The following is a 25,187-nucleotide window of genomic DNA, read 5'->3' on the forward strand; positions in this document are numbered from 1 at the left end:
GAAAGAAAGAAAGAAAGAAAGAAAGAAAGAAAGAAAGAAAGAAAGAAAGAAAGAAAGAAAGAAAGAAAAGGAAAAGAAAGAAAGAGAGAGAGAAAGAAAGAAGAAAAGAAAAGTGGAGCAAAAAAGATGTATAACCTGCTCACGGCCCCATGTCACAGGCAGAATCTGAACTCTGGTCCCTCAACGACAGCTCCCAGCTACTCATCATTAGTACTAAGTAATCTACTGTCTCCGAGAACTCACTAGGACCACAGTAATGAGGAGATGGCCAGGGACACCACAGTGTTCAGATGCTTCTCACATGTTCTCAACTTCTCCTGCTAAAGCCCCTCAGCAGTAAAGAGCACAGATAAGTTAACTCTGCAGGAGTTATTGGGGCAAAATCGGGCAGAATCATGAACTGCTTTGTTTGAAGAAGTAGCAGATCTTTCTGGGAACTGTTGGTTCAACTACAACCCCACTCTCTTTGGCTCCTCGGACCAGCTGTGGGAGAAGGAGACCACTACTGTACTATCTGATCAGCCAGGTCCTGCCTGCCCCCTGCCCCTTGTCCCAGACTAGGAACTAAGTAGCCAGCCCCTACCATCCCTGTGTGGACATCAGGACATTTGTTCTTGAGACAGCCTAAAATTGGAAAAAGAGGTTGCTAGAGAATCAGAGGCAGATCTTTAGTCAAACAGGTATGACACTGCCAGTCACCCATTGGCAAGCATGCTCCTGTATTTAACATCACTAAGCATCAGCTTCCTTATTAGAAAAATGAGAAAAAAATAGTACTGACCTCACAAGACGGTTGCAAGGACAACCTTAAATGAGGCATAGAGCACATATGGCAGAGCACTTGGCACATGGTTAGTGCTAGATAAATGAAGGCTGTTATGGTTATAATTATGGTATCCAACCCAGTGCTATACCGAACTTTCTGTGATGATGGACTACCCAACATGGTAGTCACTAGCCACGTGTAGCTACTGAACGCTTGAAATGTGGCTAGTGTGATTGAGGAACTAAATTTTTGAATTTCGTCTAAATGTAAATAGCTACCTGGAGTTTGTGGTTACCATATGGGACAGGATAGGTATAATGCTCAGCTAATAACCAGGCCAGCTGGTCCAGATTAAACCGAACAAATATTGCAATTACCAACCAAAATGATCAGACTGGCATCACAAAGGAAGTGAACAAAATATCATCCACCTTAAGAGAGATTTAACTTTACAACAGTACAAAGGAAGCACTGCTTTCTAAAGAATCTACTATGTTTATGGCAGGCTTAGAACTGGATTTAGAACAAGCCACTCATATATTATTTAAAAGCTTTAAAAGAGGGCACCTGGGTGGCTCAGTTGGTTAAGCGACTGCCTTCGGCTCAGGTCATGATCCTGGAGTCCTGGGATCGAGTCCCACATCGGGCTTCCTGCTCGGCGGGGAGTCTGCTTCTCCCTCTGACCCTCTTCCCTCTCGTGCTCTCTATCTCTCATTCTCTCTCTCTCAAATAAATAAATAAAATCTTTAAAAATAAATAAATAAATAAATAAATAAATAAATAAATAAATAAATAAATAAAAGCTTTAAAAGAGCAAGAAGGGAAGTGTGGTATATTCAAGTTTTATTTAGCAAATGTTTACTCCTCCCCACCTCCCATTTCCATGGAGACAGTATTCTTCTCTGTCCTGACGATTCTAGCTTTGGTCATGGGATTTGCTTTGGCCGATGGAATGGGAACAGAGACCTTCCCGGGCATAGCATGTACCTGCTCATCCCTTTAAAGTTTCTGACCACCACCAAGTGAAAAATGTGTCCCAGGAACCTTCTGCCCCTCCATTATGGTCCCAGAATAACTTTGCATAGAGCAAATATGAACTTGACCCACAACCTAAAGCAGAGACACCCACAGACCCATGAGTGAGAAATAAATACTTATTTTTGCATGCTACTGTGATTTTGCAGGTATTTGCTAAACAGAATTCTTTTAATAAAAATCTGGCTGCTACAGGACCTAATAAGTACTGAGTACCTCCCATGCCATTGTGGAAGATGAAATAATTGGTTCTAGGGAAGATGAAATAATTGGTTCAAGATCATGATGGAATGAGGATCCATATGAGATGTTTAAATCTACATGTTTAGATAAATTCACAGATAAAGTGTCCATAGTCAGTCATTAAAGGAATGACGGTATTGGAAGACCAAGCTCTCAGATGGCTCAAGAAGACATCAGGACAGATGGCCATAGTCTTATCCAACCTGACTCTCGAGGCGGGTGCCCAAGATAAATGGTTACCCAACTGAACCACAATCATCAACACTTTCCTATCTCCATCAATGTTCTAATTCTAGTTTCCAAGGTTTCTTCCTAGAATTTTTACAGTTAGGATACTGATTACACAGATTTTTTTCAAGACATCTTGCCACATTTTCTAAATATGTGAAGAACATCCACTGGAAAAACTCGTGTAAGGTATGATTCCATTAGACACATATTCTGCATTAAGCATGTATCTCTTCCACTGAAAGGCACTTTTCCACTTTGCATAAGCAGGGAATTTGCTCTAAGAAAACTTCTATTCACTCATAAGTGTTTGCCTACATTAAAGCTCCTACCAATCTGTCATGAGAGATGTATCCCCATGATGATATGCTAACTTGGAAATAGTGTTATTGGAAGGCATGCCAGATCAAGATAATAAGCAAGCCTTATTTTGAGGATGGAAAGAGATGATAATAATATACAGCTCAAACCATTTAGAAAATAAAGTTAAGAGGGGAGAAAAGAAATCACAAGTGAAGCTCATCTGTGGAAGGCTGAACAAGCAGAGGTGAGTTTAATTCCTTTGTGTAGACAGTCACCTTCTAACATGTTCTGAAGCATTTATGGTCTTCACCCTCCTGCCGCCTACCCTTATGCTTGCCCAGGCCACAAGAGTCCCGGATCACCGCACTAGTCAGCTTCTGAGGGGCCTTTTCACACTGCCATGACCACCTTCCCTGACACCTCATGCTTTCATCTCAAAAACTGTGGACCGTGTGGGTGTGCAGGTGTCCATCCATGTCCACATTTTCTTCATCTCCTCTCCCCTCTCTCCTCCAGGGCCTCAGGGGGAAGCCAGTGCCCAGACCGTTCCCTGCAGAGGCTGCTCAGGAGGCCGACAGGAAGACATAGAGGCCACTGCACTGAGGCCCATGGTGGGACCAGGTCCTTCTGTTTTCTTCACCAAAGCACAAAGGAGCTTTCTTCCCCACGCATGTAGTGTATTCTGTCACCTATGTCCCCAAACTATGTTTCCTTGTGAACCTAACATCTTACAGCAATTTCTTCCTAACAGCATTTTCAGATTTCACTCCCAGCCTGTTTTTGCTTTGACCCAGGGTAGACAATATGAGTGATGCTCAGAATTGCCGAGCCCCCCTGATGCCAGTCTGTCATCCCTGACCCCAGCTTGAACTCCTCTACTCTCTTGCCATGAGATGGACATTCCTGCAGATAGATCACTGAGAAACTCATCCTCCAAGCATCAAATCTGGGATGGCAAAAAATGTCTGAACCCTAGCATGAACACAGTTTAGGGTCTCATTCTCTATGGAACCCCTGCTACCTTGGCACTTGAAGAAAATTATAGGAAATAAAATGCCAATCTGTGGTTTGGGTTATTAATTGGGAACCTTGTAGAGATTATCAGAACAAAATGTCAAATTATCAGAGTCCAGTTTACTTGAATGAGAACCCTCAGTGCCAAAAGCATCAGGTGGGGGCTTCCAGCCAAGATGGCAAACATTGAGTGTCCGAGACTCCACACACAGGCATGCTTGGCTACAAGAACATCGCTTTAAAAAGAGATAGCTGGGCTTAAAAGCAAAACAGTGATAACAAAACAAAACTAAACAAAATTACCATGAGCAGATATGCCAAAAACAGGAAGGGAACTCAGGACTCAGAGAAGTTGGGAGTTGCCATTAGGCCCCGTGCATAGAGCCGAGAACCAATAAAGAGTTGCCCCACCAACAAAAGGATGGCTGGGGAAAAACATGATGATGTACTTGTAAAAAAATATGAAAGTGCTTGACCTGTGCTGTTCTGTGGCTGGACGGGAGTCCGCCCAGATCATCAGTGCCCAAAGCCTGCCCCCCACTAAGGGTGGGCTGAACTCACACTCCCTCACTGTGAGCTGACAACACATCATGACTTTAGGGTCCCCCAGTTCATGTCTGAATTTGACCCACCTCCATTGTAAATACTGTCAGGATTCCTTGGTATTTAAACCTGCAAAAATAATAACAAATTGAGCCCAATCTTTAATATTGTTTATATCCTTTCATTTTACTTGATTCTCAACTGAATTTTGTAGTGAACACAACTTGTAGATACTTCCTTTCATATCTGACTTCCCTTGGCCTCTGTCAAAAAAGGATTTTGTCTTATTTGCCGATGTACTCCCTAGCACCTAGCACAGAACAAATGTTTGTTAAATGTCTTAATGAAGTAAAAAGGTGAAGAAGACAATCTTCTTCACACTTTTTCATGGAATCAGGCTTGGAGAGCAGAACTATTTGAAGTAGAAAACTCCTCACATTTTGAGTCCATTTATGATCTATTTTAGTAAAGTCCATTTATCAAGAATGTTTGGGAAGGCATCCATTCATATACTCACCCCATATTCAACCATGACTAATCAGAGTAAGATTACATTATACTGGCAAAATGTTTTAACATTTTTTTTAATCTCCTTTGATTCTGAAGGCCCTGTAGGATCTTGTTGGCCTCAACGTAACATACTATGAACACCACATACATGATTAAATGCTATAGGAAGAAAACAAATACATGAGGATTTGGGGTATAGGAGAAGATGTTGTTTGTTGTTTGGTATAGATCCTGGATAAAAGGGCATTTCCTGGGGCACCTGGCTGGCTCAGTCAGTAGAGCACGCAACTCCTGATGTCCAGGTTGTAAATTCGAGCTCCATGTTAGGTGTAGGAGTTTACTTAAAAAGAAAATCTTAAAAAAAAAAAAGAGTTTACTATGGCTTTAAATTCTAGATTCAACCTCACTGCCAGAAGAGGAAATCACCTCATAACGAAGGATGACCTATCACAGAAGGTTAACTCCCCATATTTCCAGTTGACAAGCCCAAGTCAGTTCCCCACCTCTTCCATGAAGCCTACCCAGGTTCCCAGCCACAGCCTTTCCTTATGCTCCCGGAGCAGCGCAGTGGTGCCCTCTTCTGGCACTCACCATTCGCCAGAGATCTCTATGTTCCACTGGAAGTTTCTGGCCATAAAACCAGAATTGTTTAATGTTTGCAATTTGTGCAGCCCTTAGCACACCCATTTCAGTGAATATTTCTCACATCACCAATTTTTTCTCAAGTATTGAAGACTCATTTTGCTTTTCAGATTCAATTTTTTTAATTTTTTTTAAATATTTTATTTATTTGAGAGAGCACATGCATGCAAGCAGGGGGAGGGACAGAGGGAGAGAGAGTGTGTGTCAAACAGACTCCCCATGAGCGCAGACCCAACAGGGCTCCATCTCATGGCTCTAAGATCATGACCCAAGCGGAAACAAAGAGCCACTCAACCTACTGAGCCATCCAGGTGTCCCTAATTTTAGATTTCTTAAGGCTTTCATAGATAGGGTAGAAAACAAGGATCTTATATTAAAGGAAATGAAACAGGTTGAAGGAAATAAATAGGCACAGGAGGACAGAGAGCAAGACAGAGACTCAACCAGACAGTAAATTCCTATAGTCTCCAAGGCCCCAAAAGAGCATCCTATAGCTGGCTCTGCCCTTTCCTCAACCCCTGAGCATCACCTATTCCTCATAAAATGATGGTTCAAGTAGGGCAGGGGAAGTGCTAAGCAATTCTGTGTAAATGTGGCCCGGGTCTTCATATCTCCCTCCATCTCTCCATCCTGAGACTCAGAAGCCAATTCAGTAAGTTCTTCATTAAGCACAGAAGCCCTCAGAGTGAGAGGGATTCCATCCCACCGCCACTGCCTTTCTATTTTCCTTCTCTTTCCTCAGCACTGCACATTAGGGCCCCAGCCCCAGCAGACACCAGCATGGTCCCCAGTGCTTGGGATGGGCACGGGAGTTAATAGTCCTTATTCTGCTTTCTCACAGCTGCTTTTCCTATCAACTATAAACATTCACAGTTAAAGAGACATTTCCCAAGGACTTTGTTCCACCTGGTGGTTTCCATAGAATGCTCCAGAGGACACGTCAGCCGGAGGGAAATGTGACCAAGCCAAGACTCAGAGGCGTGGAAGCCCAAGCTCAGCTGACTCATCCCGGGGCTCCTGGGGCTCAAGTGTCCCACCCTCTCTCGCCACACTGCCTGACGTCCCCCTTCATGCACATGCCTTCCAACACGAAGCAGCTATGATGGTGAGGAACCTGCTGCAGGGAAGAAAATCAACTTCTGCCTTCAACTTTCAGAAACCTTGAGAGCCTGTGTTTGAAGTGGTGTTCTGATGGGGAGTGCACGGTTAGTACCAAACAGGGCGTGGGAACTAGAAAGATGCAAGACTCCAGGTCCCTGCAATACTGACCCGTGTCTGGCCCCTGGGCAACACCTGCTACTGGTGAACCAGCCTCAGGAGGAATTTGTCAGTTAATTATCCGGAATCAGTTTAGACTTCCACACAAGCTCACCTGTCTCTGTCCTGACTCCTGGGAAGGCCCTGGTTAGCCCAGATGTCCCCCCAAGGTCATGTGGTTTATCGTGGAAAGGCTGGCTTCTTTCTTGGGCAACTTGAGAGACTTGAACAAGATCAGAACAAGTTTTTCTGATATCCACTCGGAAACCCCAGCATAGCCCTCACCCGGATCTTTGATTTCTTTTCGACAACCACAGGGGATGACAGCATCTAGGGTATGGGTCCTGTGGCAGGATGGCACTGTCACACAGAGGAGGAAACATGGAAAGGTGTGCCTGAGGGAGTTAGAATCAATGGCACCAGAGAGATGCTCTCTGATAAGCTCTATGATAAGTCAAACATTTAATTGTAAAATGCATGTAAATAAACTTAAGAGCGACTTAAATATAAATATTTCACCGCAAAAATTAATCAAATTTACTAACATACCTTACCACAGCATAATTGTCTTGGCTAAAATAATTTTCAAGTAATGTTTTATAACTCTTTAACAAAAATAACTTTTTTTATTTCTTAAAAGTACGATTGGTCTTCTGTAGTTTTTGTGGTGTTAAGTGTTCTTCAGAATCTCTTATGATTTGTAAAGCCTCTTAATATAAGAATAGTAACCCTCTATGATACGTGCTAAAAATACTTCTCCCCTTCGTCTTTTCGTTTGCTTTCGGTTTACAGAGTTTAAATTTTTATTATTCAAATCTGTATTCTTCTCCCATTGAGTCGTTAGTTTGAGAAAGTTCTTCCTTATCTGGAGATCACATTCTTATCTATGAATTTGGTCAATGTATAAAATTTATTTTAATAAATGATGGGAAGTAAAGAACCAGCTTGTCTTCTGAAGAGTCTACCATTTGGACCAAAATTAGAATTATTTGAATCTGCTGCTCACACCCTGTCAGCTGAATCCCCCTCTCCCCTTCTCTGGTGGGTGAGAAGTTTGCTTTCACTCAGGCTTTCCCATAATCAGAGAATCGCTTATCGCAATCAGGCAAAATATAGGCTCCTTTTCACTTAGTAATCAGGGCATTTCTAGACATTCCTTTGCAGTTTCATTAACTTCATGTACATTTTTAATTACTATCACTCAACACCTTCCTTGGATCCTCAGAAATGAAAAGGTGTTTTGTCTGTACCTATTTTCACATAATACATAACCAGCCCCAGAGCAGTACCATGTTAACTGGTGGCTAAACTTGACAACCCCTCACTCTCTTATTCAGCTGCATTTTCCAAAGCCATGCTTATGAATTCCCTTGAATAAGCATGTACCAGGTGCTGAGCTTCAAATGAAATGAGAAACAAAGGACAGAGGTGGCCACATTTTTTTACCCACAAAAAAGTTGCAATCAAGTTTACAAACTACAAACTATATTATTTGCCTACTACAGTACAACAGATGAGTCCAAAACCTAAAGGCTTAAAATAACACTAAACATTTATTGTTCCTCACAGTTCCAACGGGCCAGGAATCCAGGAGCAGCTTGACTGGGCATTTCCAGCTCAGGGCCCCCTGGACATCACAGTCAGGTGTCGGCTGCAGCCGGAGTCATCGCAAAGCTTTCCTGGAAATGGAGGCTCTACTTCCAAAGAGGCTAACTGGTATGGCTAATGAGCTGGTCCTGGCTGTTGGTGGGAGGCCTCAGTTTTTCTATGGGAGCCTCTTCACAGAGCAATGTGAGCATCCTCACAATATGGCGACTGGCTTCCCCCCGAGCGAGCAACCCAAGAGAACATGATAAACACTGCAATTCACTTTATGACCTCATCTCAGAAGTTATCTTCCCGCTTCTGTTATAGTATATTGGTCACACAGACTAGCCCTGATTCTATGTAAGGGTGTGACTACCAGGAGACAATAATCACCAGGAGCCATGTTCAACAGGAAGGGAGCAGGGAGAACACAGGCTTTTCCTCCATTCCCTCATCTCTGCAGTGGAGATCATCATGGCACCGACCTCGCCTGGTTTTGTTGAGATGGAGGAATGTAGTGCATCTGAAATATGATCATAGCATCCAGCACACAGTGGGTAGTAAATAATAACCAACATGTGTCTGTTTATTGATTTAATGGTCATTAATGGTTTTATTTATCACTCACACATCCTGAAAAGGATAACTCAATGCAAACATCAATCCTCTGAACTCAACTTTAAGTACCAAAAATTCTACAGTTGATACACACACAGGAGCGTACGCTCTTGGCGAAACTATTTATTGCTTTAATTACCTTTATGAAATCTGTTAGAAAGGGCAAGTCATCCTAAGTAAACAAGAGGCATTACTGGCTGGATGAAGAAATATCTAATAAATCCCAAGCCCAGAAAGTAAAACCAAGCTTCCAGAAAACCAGTATGGGGAATAGGAAGTTAGAAACAAGTTACTCATCTTTCAGGAACCACATGGTCTTTCAGCTCTGCCTGTTTCTTCGCTCTCCCCATCTCCCCCTGTCCTTCTTCAGCTCAGGTACCCGCAGAGATTACAATCTCTGAGTCCAGTTCCTAATTTCCAGGGAGAAGACTCTGATTCATTTATTTTGTCCATCCCTGACCCAATTGTCTCTTATGGGAGAGTGGGGTCAGCAATTATTTGATCTACGGCCCACTCACCAGGATGTGGGGGCACAGACTGTCTTTTAAGAAGGAGTGTAGGAACTAAGATGAAATGACTGGCCTCTCTAGTACAAACACTTGGCAAAGCAAACCAGTACCTTTGGTTCAAATCTGCAGAATGAACCACATATCCAACTCAGAATTGAAGAGCCTTAACTGAAATTGGGTACGTTTTCCAAGAAATAAAAATAAATCTTTTTACTGTAAAGACATACAACTAGCAGTCTCATTTAAATTGTCACTTTAAACAGATGAAGGGCAACAAATATCTATACACACAGACTCACTCACAAATAAATTATGAATAATGCTGGCTAATGACCAAAGCAGGAAAGGAAATTACCAACAAGTAATTTGCTTTGATGTTTACATTTTCATTCTCAAAATAGATTGTTTGAGGAATTGAGATCTTCTTTCAACACATATTTTCATGTGGACCCCTAATAAACGCTCCGCACTTTATAACTGACAGGATCCTTCCAGTAAAAGTATCTGCTCTAAACCATCTCACTACTTAGCTGAAAAGAATTCTAGAAAATGTCTTGCTTTCAGATTTACTGAGAGCTTGACCTGAGAGGTGGGGTCCCATTCCTTGCCAAACTACTTATTCTAGTTGTTTCTAAGGCACATTTCCTCAACCTTTTAATACAATACTGTCCATTTATTTCATCTCTGAGTCAAACCATTTGGTTCTGTGAGTTAAACTGAGGATGAGCAGAAACCATCTTTGATCAAATAAAATCCTAATGCTAAGTGCCATAGTTCAATGTCAAGTCCTAGCTTATTTCTTTTCACTTTTTAAAAATAACTTAGTATAATATAATATAATTGAAATGTGTTAGAGGCTAAATTTGTCCCCTCCCAAATTCATATGTTGAAGTCCTAACCTTCAATACCTAATATAACTATATTTGGAGAGGGCCTTTAAAGCAATGATTAAGTTAAAATAAGCCTATTAGGTGAGCTCTAATCCACACTGACTAGTGTCCTTCTAAGAAGAGGAAATTCACATGACCACCACGGAGAGGTCACATGAAGACACAGAAAGAAGGCAGCCACCTGCTAGCCAAGGAGAAAAGTATCATAAATCCTAGCAACACCTTGATCTTGGACTTCTGATCTGGAGGACTCTGAAAAAATTAACTGTTGTGAAACAATAAACTGTTTTTTAAGCCATCCAGTCTGTGGTATTTGGTTATGGCACATCTGGCAAACTAGTATGACTGAATGCATGTTTTGCTTATCAAACAAGTAGAAACTTATCAACACATAGTCTGCATTGATCCGGGGAAGATTTCAAAGGAGAAATCTATGGTATATAGGAAGGGGAAAAGATGTCAAAGTTAGGCAGCTGAAATAATATGAGCTAAAGTATTTAGGGAGGGGTACCTGGGTGGCTCAGTCAGTTGAGCATCTGCCTTCAGCTCAGGTCATGATCCTGGGGCCCTGGGATCCTGGAGTCCTGAGATCAAGTCCCGTGTTGGGCTCCCTGCTCAGCAGGGAGTCTGCTTCTCCTTCTCCCTCTGCCCCTCCCCACCACTTGTGCTCTCTCTCTTTCTCAAGCGAATGGGTAAGATCTTTAAAAAAAAAATTATTTAGGAAGAAACTGCAAGTCAGTAGAGCTAGAAAGAATAGAGGGAGAAGAATGGAAAGGAGAGGAAAGAGAGACAGCCAACAGAATTCTTTTGACTGGGAAGATGAGGAAGGCCTTGCTGGGAGCTTAACAAAACAGAGTTCACACCTCAGTGAGATTGACACCAGGCAGGCCACTCCTGGCTCCCCCGGGGTAGTGACTTCAGTCACCCGCATCTTATAGTAACTACTTTACAATGAGGAAAAATCAAATAAATGGTAGAGAAGAAACACTTCGTCGAGAGTCACTCTAAGAAAAATATAATGCAAACCACATATGTGGTTTTATATTTTCTGATACATGTTTAAAAAGAAAAAAGAGAAATTTATTTTTAAGATATTTTCTGTCATTGAATTTATCTAAAGTATCATCATTGAAATATGAAATCAATAGTTTTTAAGTTACTTATGAGGTAATTTACCTTTTCTGTACTAAGTCTTTGAAATCTAGTCTGTATTTTACCCACACAAGGCATCTTAATTCGGACACTAAATACTCATGTATTTAGATTTCATAAAATTAACAGTTGAAAAAATAGATTCCCAGAATACCATATTGTTCCAAATATTCACAAAAATTTCCAAAACTGAATTGTCAGTTTAAATTCATTAAAATCCAAAATTTAAAATTCCATTCCTCGATCACACTAAACACATTTCAAGTGTCAATAACTATATGCAGCTAGTGGTGACAATATTTGACAGCACAAGCCTAGAGTTTGCACCACTCTAAGAAAAAGCTTTGGAGCATTTTGTCAGAAAGTTATGCTGTGGACAAAGGCTGCATGATAAAGGAAAGGATTAGAGTTATGTATAAAACAAGAGTGAGTTTGAGCATGCACTCCAAGAGACCTTTGGATATTGCAAACCTATTTTTTCTCTCCAACTGACTCCCTCCAAGCCAGCAGAGGTTACAGATCCACATTGTCTCACTGCTCTCTTCCTAGGCCTCATGCCTGAAAGGAACACCGATCTGGGAAGCAGAAGCCACTCCCTTTTGCAAAGGGCTCCACCCTATGGGTAGAGTAATGGGAGTAGAGCAAGACAACAAGAAAATGAGGAAGCTGCACTCCCTTGGTTGTGAGTCTAAAATGTTGTTGGTATGTTTTTGTGTTTAATCATCATATTACTATCCAGTTGGAAGAAAGATATCATAGTAGAAGAAATATCATATCAATCATCTTCACAAATTTAAAGATTCATGCTAACTGAAAATAGTAGCCTGTCAGCTACCAGAAGACAGGAAATTTTGTCTGTTTTATTCACTACTATATCCCTAGAACCTATGACACAGGCCCATAGTAAGAGACCAACAATTATTTGTTTAGCAAACAAACTAATAAACAGCTTGATAGTTTCCCATGCAATAGCCAGGCAACAGCAATAATACCACAGAGTTGTGTTCCAAATCTGCCATTCATTCTTCTCAACAGACATTTTTAAGTATTCACTATGTGCCAATCACTCTATTAGATGCTGTGTATGTAAAAATAATACACATAAAAAGGATGGTAGGGAAAGGAAAAATGTCTTTATGAAGCTCTCAATAATTTTTTTTAAAAATCATATTTACATCACTTAAAAAGGGGTGCCTAGGTGACTCAGTTAAGCGTCTGACTCTTGATTTCAGCTCAGGTCATGATCTCAGGGTCATGAGATCGAGTCCCATGTCAGGCTTCACACTCAGCAGGAAGTCTGTTTAAGATCCTCTCCCTCTCCCTCTGCTCCTCCTCCCACTCACACACTCTCTCTCTCTCTAAAAAATAAAGAAATCTTTTTTAAAAAAAGATGCAATTGAATAATAGTGCTTTTCTTTTCCTCAAATATTGTATCAAATATTAAGGTGCAACTTAATCATAGACTATCAGATTCCACCTAGCTCTTAAAACCTAACACAATTTCCATCAATAGAAATAAACATTCCCCCTACAAAAAAGTACTATGGATTTGACTCTATCTGGTGTTATTGATTGTGCCCTAATTAGGTATCTCATTTAAGCTCTCTTTCCAAGCTCATAAGGGGAGTTTTCCTTTCATTTCTTGCTTAGCCCAAGTGTTGGGTTTTTTTTTTTCCTCTATTTTGAGGCTTTTCAGACCAAGCTAATCATGGGCACCTTTCCAAAATGTTTAAGAATTAGAAAAAGGAGTTGATTGCTTAATTCTTGCTTCTGAGTTGGAGCTTGTGTTAATTAGCTAAAGCCAGAGTCCTCAGCATGCTCTCCAGGGCCCGTGAGCCACTGATTAGCAGTGACAGGGCCATCTGGCCTTCCTGCTGCATACTGGAGAAAGTGTCTTTTGGCATAAAAATCAGGGATGCCTGTAATTTAGAATGAGTCAAGAGCTGCCACCCTTCTGAAAGACATGGTGTCTGACTACAGTATGAGGCCTGTCCCAAAAGAAGCTGTCGATGGCCACCAACGCCACCACCTAAAAACTCAGCCCCACTCTCCCACCTGCAGAGTCGCCTCTTACCTACCTTCAGCTACTCTCACTCCTCAACGCTCCCCTTCTGATAGTGTTCCTTCCTCCATCAATCACCACACCAAAGTTGACAAACCTTGACTCAAGGCTTGTGTGTACTTTCTGGTTGTTTCCAAATAGATATTCATTAAAGAGATGCCAAATTGGAAACGATAAAGGAGTTGGAACAATCAGAGGGATGTGTCCGAGAAGCCAGGATTTGGCATGTGGATAAGCCCAAGATGAGCAGAATTAGCTCTGCCCTGCTTGCTCTTCATCCATGCAGCCTGGAACTGAAGAAGAAAGGGAGTATAGGGATGACAAACATTCCATGGGGAGAGATTGGTTAGGTGCCCACTGGCCTATCTTGATGTAATCAGCAGCATGCATTCACTGAAATGTTGAAGATAGCCAGCACTCTTGGCTTACCCAAGCCAATGGTGTCCAGGCAGTGCATCCAGGGTAGGTTTATTCCAGGAAAACCAAATAACCATATGACCCTCAGTCATTAGACCATGTATCTAGTTCGAGGATCAAAATAAATGGTCACTATAATGGTGCCTGAGGACCTCTAGGTCAAGGAGCATGGTCCTTGTAAACCCCACTTATTACCTGAGGCCATTATTAGACTAAGGACTGATGCCAATAAAAGAGAAGTGAAAACTGGACTCCCCTGGGGAAAAAATCCATTTGATGGCAAAGCTTCACAGATTATTCTTTCATGACCTCATGGACAAGATTGTCAATGCAGGCTGGCAAAACATTGAAACAGCTGAATGGGTGAGCATTGTATGCTGGGTTGGTTCAATAACCACAGTGGTAAATATACTATATCGCATGTAATTTGCCTTGAACCTCACTTTGGATCTCAGAGTATCGCCCTTCATGTATATTCACTTGAGTCTCACAAGTCTGACCAATTCCTAGTGAGTTAAGGAGGCTTTACTCTGTATTAATTGAAAAGTTTGCCCTTTTAAGTTGCCCAAATTTCTTTCAGTCACTGGGCGTCTTATTGCTGAATTATTTTGGTTGCAAGCTTTTGTGATTTGTACTAATACTTTTCTTGTAGCCAAAGAGTCTGGACAGGTCTGAGAAGCCTGCAAAAACCCACAGATTCTTCCTCTTCAGGCTCTTTGTCAACTGAATGTTCTCAGATGATCCAACGTAGACATTCTACACTGGTGTGGGTGAGAAGAGATGCAAAGATACAAGAACTCTCTTTCTGATGGGAAGGGCTCTACACCTCATGTTAGAAACTACACCCCACCCACCTGGAAGAATTCCAATCTTTCAGGGAACCAGCACTAAAATTCACACTGGCAGCCATACTTATTGCTCTTGATTACAAAAAGTGCAACAGGTTTAACTGTCACGCATCTGACAAAGTTCTATGCAAATTCAGACACTCCCAATGGTGTACATGTCATCTCTGATTTCTTATATTCAGTTGGGCAAGCTTCTATTATCTACAGAAACTCCTCTAGGTGTGCCAGTATCCATTCTGCATATTGTGTTTCTTTCTCAGGTCTTATGGTTCTAAATAAGAAAATAAAGAGAAGATGATTGTATTTTTTTTTTATAGCTTCTCTCTTATAGGAACCCAAAGCTCTGAATAAATATTTAGGTTGAATGAATTAAAAAAAAAAAAAGGAGTAAAATTGCTCTTTGGAGAGGAAGATTAATTCTTCCAACTTTCTTATGTGTCATTTAACAAATTACCCATTCCAAGGCACTAAATGGCTCTCAGCGGCCAGGCTGACTTAACAGCCGTACAAGCAGCAACCTTTTATTTCTAATTTACTATGACATTTGATCATCTTGCCAATCCTTCATAACTGTGAGAACAATAAGCAGACAAAGCCAACTCTGCAGACTAAGAGATCGCCCACCCATGGGTCTCAGAGGCCAACCTACAGTAATCAACCTTTCCTCCTTGAGATAAAATCCCATAAAATCATTCAAAGAATATGCATTTAGTGAGGGTCTATGGTGTGCCAGGTCTAGCTTCTCCAGGTCAGTGGGCAGTACATACATAATGAGAGAGTCGGATTGACTTTAGCTTTTTTCTTTTCAGACACTAAATGACAGGAGAACTTGACCCTAAAGAATGGACTCTGGTATAACTAGAAAGGAGCTAACATTACTCAATACCTCCTAAAACTCTCATACTTTTTTATGTATGACAACTAACTAAGAAATAAATTAGAATATGTTAAGAAAATTTAGGCTCTGAGAGGTTAAGTGTAATTTGCCTAAAGACACATAACTAATGTATGGCACAATCTGAATTTAACCTATCTTTTGAGCAAGATTGAGCCTTATTTGCTTCCAATCTACATATGAATTAACAAGAGGCTACAGATAAAAAATATGATGCAAGTTTTGGCTTTAGCAATGAAAAGTATAGTGTTCCTATCAAGGAAGCACAATTTTCAGATTGTGGGAGATTTCACCCTTTCACGCTGAGACTCAGCAGGTCTTATGACTCAGGCTGGAAAACACAATGCCAATAGGCATTATACAAGAGCTGTCCCCTCCAAACACTTGAATTGCCCTGTTTAAAAAACAAACAACATTTTTTTTAAAAAAAAAAAGCACAAGTTTGTTCTTCATGGCTCTAGAAGACCAACTAGAAAAACAGAATGACCTTCCTTACAATCCCTTGGAAGGCCAGAGGATTGAAAATAAATACGCTGGGTTACAGTTTAGGTATGAATAGTTGAGGACCTAAAACAATCATCATTGTGAGCAGACGGATTCATTTAAAAGAGATGCCATCAAAAAGTGATGACAGAGCAGAGGGCGGCCAGTCACAGAGGAGACCAATATTTTTGAGTCCAAGAGCACCTGCCCGGAAGCAGAGTCACCAGCCATCCCAACAGCCACCTGTGCTCCGCAGGGAACGTGCAGCTGTCTGTCTGACACAAGCAGTAGACCAGAACTATGGTCCCACAGGCAGTGGCAGGCAGACCTTGGGTTTATCACTGAGAGGTATAACCCTCCAACGCAGCACTTTGCCCTTGGCGTTCCCTATTCCCGGGATGCTTATGTCCTGGACATCTGCGTGGCTCACAGCTCTACTTCATTCAGGCCTCTGTTTTAGTGCACCCCCTTCCTTGAGCACCCTCTCCACTGTATACTCTCCATGTATTTGCATGCTTTATTTTACTGCACATTTAATTTACTGTCTGGCATTATAAAAAAAATGTTTTCTTGTCTCCTTCCCTGAAATGTCAGTTCCATGAGGCAGAAACGTTATTTTGTTCTCTGATGGATCCCTCATGCCTAGACCTTGGCATCTGGTAGACCCTCATGCAATAAATGGATGTAAAATGGATGAATTTTTCTTTAAGTGTAGTTTGTATCTCCTCACAACAAATACTTTCCTAACAGTGCCTCTTGATGCAAAAATTACTAGGATAGGTAACTATTTCTGTTACACATCCTATTTTAATGCAACAATTCAGCCTTGAAAATGAAAGCATCCACTGGTGAACAGTGCCAAATCCAACCTTCAGTTTTTCAGTACTATACCAAGGAATCACTGTTAAACTTTTCAATAAAATCAACATATAAATTATGTCATATTATAATGTTGTAGACTGAACAAAATACTACCCATATTTCCATTTTCCAAACAAAAATCAACACTAGCCATTTTGAATTTCAAATTCTAATTCTAAAACTTGAATATTCAAATGGAAGTTTAAAAAAAAATCATTGTTCATTGAACTGCTTAAATTTGGGAAAACTTAGATTAACTAAGATGCCATTCACCCATTTAAAAATCAAGTAAGTGGCTGTCCATTTTTCCCAACACCATTGGACAGCCACATGCAGGAGAATGAAACTGGACCATTTCCTTACACCACACACAAAAATAGACTCAAAATGGTTGAAAGACCTCAATATGAGACAGGAGTCTATCAAAATCCTAAAGGAGAACACAGGCAGCAACCTCTTCGAACTCAGCTGCAGCAACTTCTTCCTAGAAACACCGCCAAAGGCAAGAGAAGCAAGGGCAAAAATGAACTATTGGGACTTCCTCAAGATAAAATGTTTTTGCATAGCAAAAGAAACAGTCAACAAAACCAAAAGACAACCAACAGAATGGGAGAAGATATTTGCAAATGACATATCAGATAAAGGGCTAGTATCCAAAATCTATAAAGAACTTATCAAACTCAACACCCAAAGAACAAATGATCCAATCAAGAAATAGGCAGAAGACTTAAACAGACATTTTTCCAAAGAAGACATCCAAATGGCCAACAGACACATGAAAAAGTGCTCAACATCGCTCGGCACCAGGGAAATCCAAATCAAAACCTCAATGAGATACCACCTCACACCAGTCAGAATGGCTAAAATTAACAAGTCAGGAAATGACAGATGTTGGCAGGGATGTGGAGAAAGGGGAACCCTCCTACACTGTTGGTGGGAATGCAAGTTGGTGCAATCACTCTGGAAAACGGTATGGAGGTTCCTCAAACAGTTGAAAATAGAGCTACCATATGATCCAGCAATTGCACTACTGGGTATTTACCCCAAAGTTACAAATGTAGGGATCCAAAGGGGTACGTGCACCCCGATGTTTATAGCAGCAATGTCCACAATAGCCAAACTATGGAAAGAGGCAAGATGTCCATCTACAGATGAATGGGTAAAGAAGTTGTGGTATAGATATACAATGAAATATTATGCAGCCATCAAAAGGAATGAAATCTTACCATTTGCAATGACGTGTATGGAACTGGAGGGTATTATGCTGAGTGAAATAAGTCAATCAGAGAAAGACATGTATCTTATGATCTCACTGATATGAGGAATTCTTAATCTCAGGAAACAAACTGAGGGTTGCTGGAGTGGTGGGGGGTGGGAGGCATGGGGTGGCTGGGTGATAGACATTGGGGAGGGTATGTGCTACGGTGAGTGCTGTGAATTGTGTAAGACTGTTGAATCACAGACCTGTACCTCTGAAACAAATAATACATTATATGTTTAAAAAAAAGAAGATAGTAGGAAGGGAAAAATGAAGGGGGGGAAATCGGAGGGGGAGACAAACCATGAGAGACTATGGACTCTGAGAAACAAACTGAGGGTTCTAGAGGGGAGGCAGTGGGGGGATGGGTTAGCCTGGTGACGGGTATTAAAGAGGGCACGTATTAAATGGAGCACTGGGTGTTAAACGCAAACAATAAATCATGGAACACTACATCAAAAACTAATGATGTATGTATGGTGATTAACATAACATAATAAAATTTCAAAAAAAAATCAAGGAAGTTAAGGGGCGCCTGGGTGGTTCAGTCAGTTAAGTGTCTGCCTTCAGCTCAGGTCATGATCTAGGCGTCCTGGGATGGAGCCCTATGTTGGACTCCTTGCTCAGCAGGGAATCTGCTTCTCCCTCTGTCCCACCCCCACTCACGTGCGTGCGCTCACACTCTCTCTCTCTATCTCTCTCTCTCTGAAATAAACAAAAATCTCAAAAAAAATCAAGTTAAAAAGTATTATATTTACTTGCATATTTCCCCCCAAAAGGAAAAGATAGATAACTGCTGTCCGGCTGCACATCTTTTCTCCGCCAAGGGTTCATCAAAAGTTTTATCCCTGAAAAGTACAACACATCAGAGAAAGAGTTGCCCACAGTTTATTTAACAAATAAACTTTCGCTTTGGGCCTATCTCTTCAGTTACCCCTTCCCCAAGCAGTCACTCTGTTCTCATTTTTAGGAGCTAGTCTCAGTTGCTGCCCACAAACACCTACCTGAAGATGCTTTCTTACTCTTTACCTCTTGCCCACTTTGGTGATGAAATATATGCTAAACTTTGTTGTTAAGCAGCTACAGAAACCTTCAGAACATGCCCAGAGTCTGATACACCTCACCACCTGCCATCACCCAGGCTGACCTGCCATATTTCTCTACTACATTACTACCGTGGCTCCCTGACTGGTTTACCTACCTCCACACTTGCCCCTTCCATTCTAAAACTGAAGTCAGATCATGTTACAATGCTGCTCAAAACTCTGCAAATCTCCCCAGGTACTCAGAGTGAAAGTTCTGATGTTCACAATGACCTGCAGGTCCCTCCCCTTACTTCACAGACTTCTTTTTCTGCTACTCTGGCCCTCACCCGCTTTGTTCCAGTCATTGGGGTCCCTTGCTGCTCCGTGAATATACCCCTGTCTTACAGCACTGCAGTGGCTGTTCAAATGGCTTGGAAAACTCTTCCCGCATATGTTAGTCTGCTCAACTCCCTCACTTTTTTCATGTTTTTTGCTCAAATGTCATCTTCCCAAGAAGACCTTCCCTAGTCATCTTTTTTATTGTCACAACCTGCTGTCCACCATCCCAGCACCCACCCACCCCCATCTTCTCCAGCAGGCTCTACTGTTTTTTAATTTTTCCACTGTACTTACTATCTCCTAACATACTACCTATTCTTGCTTATTTTTTATGTTTATGTATATTGCCTGTCTCCCTCTGTGAGGACAAAGATCTTCACTTTGTTCAGTGATATATCCAGGGAGCCTAAAACCATCCCTGGCATGAAACAAAGGGTTCATTTAAATCTTTTTAAATTAATTAACTAGTGATTCTAATAATTTAGCATGTGCTATTAATCAACCAATGAACAAGTACATTTGTATTTGTTCTATGTAATCCTAGGCAGTATGGAGGTTTGGTGGGGGGGTTGTTTTTTTTTTCATTTTAGCACAAACTGTCCTCTGAGAGCCTACAGTCTAGTTGGAGAGAGCACAGGTAATCAGCAATATCAAAAAGATTAAGGATGGAGAATAATAGATCACTAAAAAAAAAATTCTGTGCATTTGCATGCATTTATGCAATAATTGGTCACTGGGCACCTGCTTTGAACCAGTACTATGCTAGCCTATAGATATTGGGGTGAACACATATATCTGGTCCCTTCCTTGGAACTTGGATTCTAATGAAGCAAACAGACAATGAGCCAATGAATAAATTGACAAAATCATTACAGAAATACCCCATGGAAATAAACATGATGTGCCATGGAGAACAGCAACCACACCAACTACAATCAGCAGATAAATGCAGACAGGGAGGGAACTAGGGCCTCAGGGTCAACCTCAGGGTCATCCCACCCCTAATCTCTTACTACTGCTGCCACCGGCCCCTCTGGAAAGCAGAGGGCAAGGGAGAGGTGGAGAGGGTCTGGAGGGGCAACTGGAAGATATAGGGCATGAGCTAATGTTCTGTGGCGTGTGTGCATGTGTGCATGCGTATATAAAAACATGCCCAAATATGCCCAAAAGAATTCCAGGGACTCCCCAGCTTTTCCTCATAGTCTCATCTACTGTTATATCCACTGCACATTCACTTCCTCCTTATGTCTCTCCAGTGGGACAATCTGACTCCATTTTCCAGGTACATTTTCTCTAATATAGTTTATTGTTTTGAAAATAGCCATTGTCATCCCTTATACTTTCATTAACTAAGTTCACAAATCTCAGCAACTTCAAGTTTTCTTCATAGATAAAATTTTTCTCTTTTAGATTCTTAGTCTTCTAAAAAGCCTGTTCAATTTCTTCCCATTTTTTTGAATACATAAAATAAAACAAAATTTTTATCCCACTTATTTGTAAGTTAATGGTTTATTTGCATGAAAATGAACCTTTTCAATTCAATTGGCATGTGAGGGCTAACCTCACTTAATTTTTAAAGATCTTTTTAAAAACTAAGTGGCCCATTAAGGCAGGTGTTTTAAATTACCCATATTAATATGCACAGAAAGTAATTTCACATTTAAATTCTCAGAAATCATATACAAAGCTAAAACACACCTCAGACTCAATAATAATAATAATACCTAATATTTCTTTATTTAAATTCAATTAGCCAACTTACAGCACATCATCAGTTTCAGATGTAGTGTTCAATAATTCATCAGTTGCGCATAACACCCAGTGCTCATCACATCACGTGCCCTCCTCCTTCATGCCCATCACCCAGTTACCCCATCTCCCCACCCACCTCCCCTCCAGAAATTCCCAGTTTGTTTCCTATAGCTAAGAGTTTCCCATGGTTTTTCTCCCTCTCAGATGACTTCCCATTCAGTTTTCCCTCCCTTCCCCTACGGTCCTCTGCCCTCATATTTCTTGAACACTTGTTATGTGTCAGATATTATGCTACTTTACAATATTATTTAATTCTCATGACCAAGGAAATAGGTACTATTATTACCCCATTTTACAATGAAAACAAATGGAGGCACAAGAAGGTTAGGTAACTTTCTCAAGATCACAGAGATAACATGTGCTAAGAACTGGATTGAAGCTGTTTAACTACAGCTGAGCCCACAATCTACCAGGAAGTAAGAGCACAGTGTTGTCCAGAGGTCTGTCCAACCACACACCTGACCAATCACACTCCTGACCAAAGTCCAATCACACTCCTGACCCATCTTTCCCTACCTAGATATTCTGAAGGACAAAGAACTCTGATTATACTTATTGGCCATCCCATAATAATAATAATAGAAAAATATGTTAAAGTGGTACTTTTTAGTGAAAAGCAAATTATAGGACAAATGAGAATATTATGATCTGATTTGTAAAAAAAGGATAGATCTTTATAAAATCATTGTCCATAGTTATATTTAACAAATATATGGAACATACATAATAAAGTGACTAGGTATTCTAAAGTCACAGAAAGTTGCTAGAAAAGAAAAATCTTTCAATACACAGAGTTGCCTCCAAAGAGTGCTCAAAGGGGGTGAAGGTGTATTTGCATCCTACGACACCCTTCTATAACATTTAAATTATTTACTGCAAACTTAAAGAAGTTATCACAGTAACTACACTAATACCTCATCACGAGGTAAAGGCTGACATGACAATCACTCCAGTAACTTCATCACATAAGAGCACTCCTGGTTGTCTGGAATTTATTCCAAGGCTGTAATATTAAACTCTTTGTTCCCTTTATCTTGCTAGCTACTTATGTTAGTAACTATTCACAAAAAAAATTAAAAATTAGCAGCCACAAAATATTTCTGTGTGTGTGTGTGAAAAAGAAAAGATGAGCAAGGGGAGGAGGGTAGAGGGAGAGGGAAAGAGAGAATCTTAAGCAGGCTCCATGCTTAGCACAGAGCTCGACATGGGGCTGGATGGCACAACCCTAAGCTCATGACCTGAGTCGAAATCAACAGCTGGATGCCTAACTGACTGAGGCACCCAGGTGTCCCTAAAATATCTATTCAATTTGGCTTTGTTAATGTCTTTTGAAAGTTAAATACATCCAATTAAGAAAACAGATACAGATTGTCCTTCCATAGCCTTGAAAATCTATGAGTGTTTTAACAGCCAACAGATGGCAAACACTGGACCAGTGAAGAATGATAAAGCTGTGACTTAATAACTGCCTCAAAAGGGAGAAGTATCAAGACAATAACTTGATTCTTGTCTATTTTCCAGTTATATTAATTCCAGCAGTCTGTCTAGATGCGTGGAAGGAAACAATCTTGGCATCAGGCCAGGCATAAATTTGTGTGGGAGCACAAGCAGTACCTGGAATCGTTTCAACCACAGATCTTGGCTCCTATCTTGTTAATCAGCCGTGTACTTACATGGAACATCACATCACAGAAAATCTTGAAAGCTGAAGATGAGATATTCATTTAGACTTAGTCTTTTTTTTCCCAATGCTGTGTACCGTGACTGATGTAGTACCAAACTCTAGAATCTAAATGGGGGGCTATAGATGGCGAAGTTCAAAGGAAAATGATTAGTTACAGCAACAACTTGTTGGAGAAAAAAATATATAGGTATTAAATTCTTAGGATCTGTAAATAGTAAACTGGTTAAATAAATTAAGGAGGATTCATATACTGAAATGCTAAGGAGGCACTGAACTCATGCAAAACATGATGCAAATCAATATTCAACTTTATGACAAACTTGACATAGTTTCCTCCAAAGATCATTCAACATTAGCATCCTAGACTGGAGAAGGCATAATATTCTCACATATTATACACCAACACATCACTGGTCAAGCAAGATGAGTTTGTCGCCCTTGTCAGCATTCCCAGAACCTATTTGTCCCTCAGTCCTAGGAAGCATATGGCTTTCATGCCCAGCTAATTATGACCACAGCTCTGCTGCTCGATATCGTATGTCATCTCAAGTGCCAAAGTCATCTTCACATATCACTTTAACTAGTTCTTTTTGCTTCACGTACTCTAATGCGTGGCTCCTGAAGCAGTGGATAAAATCCTTTCTTTGAGGAAGATGACATGGTGGCACTTGGGGATCAAATAAACCTGATTTTGAATCTAACTTCTACCACTGATTAGCCATAGGACTGGAGCAAGGTATTAAACCTTTATGAGACTTAGTTTTCTCATCTTTTTTTTTCTAACAGATTTTATTTATTTATTTAAAAGAGAGAGAGCTCAAGAGCTTGAGAGAGAGTGAGCACATGGGGGAGTGCGCTGAGGGAGAAGCAGACTCCTCACTGAGCAGGGAGCCAGATGTGGGGCTCGATCCCAGGACCCTGGGATCACGACCTGAGCTGAAGGCAGACGCTTAACTGACTGAGCTACTTGGAAGCCCCTCAATTTTCTCATCTTGAAAGTGTGACTGATCTTCCTTGTAGCTTAATGGATTAAATGAGATCACGTAAAATAACTGTAAAGTGCTCCGCACAGTGCCTGGCAAATAGTAAGTTCCCAGCAAATAACAGTTTCTAATTCTAGAGTTTTTGAACCTTCTTCATAGCATACCTTTTCTGCCTTTCCATCACACTTCCAAGGATCAAGAATGTTCAAACCATTATACTGATATGCCACGGCCCGCGTACAAGGTCGAACAGGGATGAGGGCAAGAGAATGAAACATAAAAGTATGGGAACAGGAGGGTTGCCCACGGGGGTGCCGCGAGCAACAACTTTATTCTTTCTCACACACTTTATATAGGCTTAGGTTATATAACAATAAGACATAAACAAGTTCCACAGGTTCCTCCCTGCTCTTCTCCTGGCTCTGTCCCGAGTTTCTGATTCAAGGCCAGATTCCTCAAGCGCATAGTTTCTTCCCTGTTTTGTTTTCGCAGTATGCCTTTAAAGGGCCAGGTGCGCTATCTTTCAGGGTCTATTAATAACACTGTGGTTTTCTTGGCCTATAAACAACTCAGGCTAGCCAGTACAACATGTTTTTGTATGGGGGCAGTCAGGTGGCCATGGTTCAAAGGGATCAGGGAGCCTTTGCTCTACCTGATTAACCCCCTTGTTGCTCATGGCTCCCGACACTGATACAATAAAAGAATCTCTTGGCCATAGTGCATGTTAAACTAACTAGATGGAATTTCATCAGACATACACCAAAGGTCTGAATTTTACAACAGAGAAAAATCTCACAATGGTGCTTTCTTTTTGTGGGGGGTATATAACAGTGACATATTCTCTTTGTGCCAGATTCGATGAAAATTCAAAAACTTTAAATTAAACTAAATGAAATACACATGAGATTGCCCCTGGGAAAATTCAATCAAATTAGTTTTCAATTTTCTGTGTTTGCACAGACAGGAAACTGAATCAATAAAATCCATAGATGACTGAAACAAAAAGAAATCTAGTTTGAAACAACAACCTTGCCCTTCTGAAGCCTTTGGTCTGGAAAGTTTGCAAATGGTACTGACTTCAATTATCATCATTAGCTGAAAGTACAATTCCCCAGGGAGAGGCCAGGCATGAAGAGCAGCAAAAATAGTGAACAATGCTCACAGCCAAGTAGTGGAGTGTGGGCAGTGCTCAGAGACCAAGTACGTGCTTGATGGTGAGCAAC

General features: G+C 40.9%; 1 long non-coding RNA gene across 3 annotated transcripts in view; it reads right to left on the minus strand.

Moving 5' to 3' along the window:
• LOC141374892 (uncharacterized) overlaps window positions 1-19,296 on the minus strand; it is a 175,463-nt gene extending 156,167 nt beyond the window's left edge. For all 3 annotated transcript variants that reach the window (XR_012382067.1, XR_012382066.1, XR_012382065.1), the window contains exon 1: window positions 19,126-19,296. This is a non-coding gene — a long non-coding RNA (uncharacterized lncRNA). The remainder of the gene's footprint in view (window positions 1-19,125) is intronic.
• Window positions 19,297-25,187: the final 5,891 nt, after the last annotated feature.

Source organism: Callorhinus ursinus, unplaced genomic scaffold, assembly GCF_003265705.2.
Source record: "Callorhinus ursinus isolate GAN/ISIS: 27379988/994484 unplaced genomic scaffold, GSC_fseal_2.0 scaffold23, whole genome shotgun sequence".
In the NCBI taxonomy this organism is placed as follows: domain Eukaryota; kingdom Metazoa; phylum Chordata; class Mammalia; order Carnivora; family Otariidae; genus Callorhinus; species Callorhinus ursinus.